Below are 3,090 nucleotides of genomic sequence, written 5' to 3'. Positions count from 1 at the left end.
TGAACGCATGTTGGGCTTCCTGGACATCACTGTGGTCACTTACCGCGATTACAGCCTTCCTGTGGAGAAGTGGCCGTGGACGAGGCCACAGTGCTCCTGCCTGAGGCTCGGGCACGCCGTGGGCTTGCACAGAGGGCCATGGCAAGGGGAACCGGGAGAAGGAGATTGGTCCTGTGCGGCTCCGTGGCTGATGGAGCTGCCTTGTTGTGGTTGGGTCTGTTTGGAGGAGTTTTGAAAGCGAGGCTCTTTAATCATGACTTGTGTACACCTCTTGGGTAGGGTGTTTCATTTGTGCGTTCAGCCCTTTGCCGTCTGGGACTCTACTCATTATTCCATAAAACCCATTGTCAGTCAACAGCCATCAATCATGCAAAATTCACGAGTACCACAGATCTGTCAGGAAATCAAAAGACTGTTAGCATTGTTGTGATTACCCATTCATGAGCCATTTTGACTGGAAACTTCGCAGACCTGCCCTCTTGCTGCAAAGAGGGGGAAAGTTAAAATCAATCACTTAAACAATTTGTCAGCGAGGTCTAGTTTTCTCTGGGAGGAAAACATCTCTCCCACCACCGATGCTTGGGCTTTGGCTTCAGCCAATGTGTCTTTGCCTCTTCCAAGGACGAGCCGCGTGCTTGCTGCCCGAGGTGGAAGGTCGGTGGGGGGACACCTGAATGCCAGGGACCTGGGAGCCTCACCCCACTCCAGGCTGGCTCTGTTCCTCATCCTGCCCGCACCCGTGGACCCCAGGCCACCGGAGGGGACAGGGGGAGGGAGGGAGGCATCCTGGGATGATGCGCTTTCCCCGAGGAGAGTCCCTGCCCCCTGGGTTGGGTCGGTCTGTGTGGCAGGTGCACACCCCACTGGCAGAGGTGCGCTGGGAGCTGGCGTGACCAGGAGGGGCGCCGAGGAGCCCCCTCCCCAGCCCCAGGGGCTCCCTCCGGCCCAACTCCTGAGCAGCATTGCTAAGTGGCTGTTTGCCTTTCTGAGAATCGCTGTGTGTGTCGTTTCCCCTTGTCTATCTTTGCATCAGGCAGACTCACAGAAATTCTGGAAGAGGAGCAACTTTGGCCATTGATCCTGGAGCTGCCCCATGGAGGGCTTCCGGCACTCGGGTTGACAAATGTGAGAGGACTGCAGTGGCTGGCCGGCACCGCAGGCCCCCGGTGTCGTCTGAGGGCGTGCGGGCACAGCGGCCATGTGCCCAGAAGGAGCAGTGCGGTGTCAGAACCCCGAAAACCATTTCTCAACGGCACACCTTATCGGCACCTCGTCCGGCTGCCCACAGCCGCGACTGTCTCCTCGCAGAGGAGAGGCAGGCAGAGAGACAGAACATTAAGTAAATGCAAAGCCATCTAGCCAACCAGGCAACAAATGGGAACAACCTTCAAAGCAACCGTGGGGAACAATGGGATTAGAAAAAAATATCGTCAGATAAAATGAGCTCAGAAACAACTAATGATTCTGATCACATGAGAGAATCAGGAACTTTCTCGGGGAGGCCCCTGGGTTGGCCACGGGCGTCTAATGGCCCCAAATGATGTCAAACTCCCCATATCCGCCGACGGAGCGTTCCCCCCGTGCAGCTGTATTTTATGAGTGCGCTGCCCGTAGTGACGACACGGTATTGATGATAATGGAGTGTGTTGCAAACAGGTGCGCTGCGTTCTGTCTCTGCCGCCCCTGGACAGCTGCCGTGGTTACCTGATACCTCAACCAGGGTGTCAGGTGGAGGTGTGAGTCCTTCCCTCGGGTGACAACCACACCCTCCTGGCCCCTGCCCTCCCCTCCCAGCCCCGTCCCTGGTCCCCAGAGACCTGGACTGATGACTGCAGCCCACGTTAGCTGAGCCTCGCCTGCACCTGCAGCTCGGAGATGGCCACGTGCCAACCGAGGGCTCCAGCCTGCAGCTGGCAATGAATCTCAGAGTCGGGGGCACCTAGGGCCCTGCCGACAATTCTGTGCCCTCGATGCCTCCCGACCTGCCTGAAAGGCCGCTCCTGCCTGCCAACTCCCAGACGCAACCCCTGGAAACTCGTGTGTGTTTTGAATTCCGGGAAACACACAAACACACAAGAAGCTGGTGGAAAAAACACAATTTCGGAAACCCGAGTCTTACGTAGCAAGTGCAGCCAGACTTGGAGGGAGAAGAGGTCTCAGGGAAGGGCCCTGTGTGGTCCATCTGACCGTATCTGTACCCAAACTGTGGCTGATGCTTGAAGGGAGGGCCAGGAGCAGCACTGCAAGGCAGAGCATTTGGGGGTGCTCTTTGCCCCTGAGTTCAGTATCTTCACCAATCAACAGAGGTTTGGAGAAGCGACCCCATCCCAAGTCAGAGGGAGGCAATTAAAAAAAATAAATTAATAAAGTAGAAGGGAGGCAGGTGGGGGGATGGGGTCCCTGGGGGACGGGCATTCAGGAGGGCACGTGATGGAATGAGCACTGGGTGTTACATGCAACTGATGAATCACTAAATTCTACCCCTGAAACTAATAATACACTGTTGGTTAACTAAGTTGAATTTAAATAAAAAGATTAAAGAAAGGAAAAAATAATAAAATAAACTCAAAAGGCATAGCAGCTAAATATGGGGAAATCCAGCGCTGGCTGGAACTGGGGATCTATCATCATGAGACACAGTTTGAGTCTTCGCCGGGGTTCTAAGTATAGGTGTTGGTGAAAGTAGAAAGTCCTTCCCTTTGTCCACGATGTTCCTCAACTCTTATCTCTGGAAACCGCAAGAACACCCAACACAGGGGGCCACACGGACAAGCCTCAAGGTCGTGGTTAGCTGACGCCGGGACCCTCTTTTACACATTCAGATGATACCAGGGCCTTTCTCTTTACTCTGGGAGCATTTGGGCTGGAAATGGTCTGGATGCTCGTGCTACCAAGCCTGGAGCCAACAACATCACAGTGTAACAAGGGCCACCCCCGCCTGGTGTTCCATTTAGGTCCAGTTGTGGGCACATCAGGTTCACCCGTGATAAAGAAACAGAAATGTCATTAGTAGTTTTCAAAGCAATCTGTCCCCGTGGTTCTTAGCAATGGATGACACAGACTTCTCGGAGCCTCGGGGACTGGTGTCCT

The sequence above is a fragment of the Phoca vitulina genome, unplaced genomic scaffold (genome assembly GCF_004348235.1).
Source record: "Phoca vitulina isolate PV1807 unplaced genomic scaffold, GSC_HSeal_1.0 scaffold27, whole genome shotgun sequence".
In the NCBI taxonomy this organism is placed as follows: Eukaryota; Metazoa; Chordata; class Mammalia; order Carnivora; family Phocidae; genus Phoca; species Phoca vitulina.
This window is presented reverse-complemented; position numbering follows the sequence as displayed.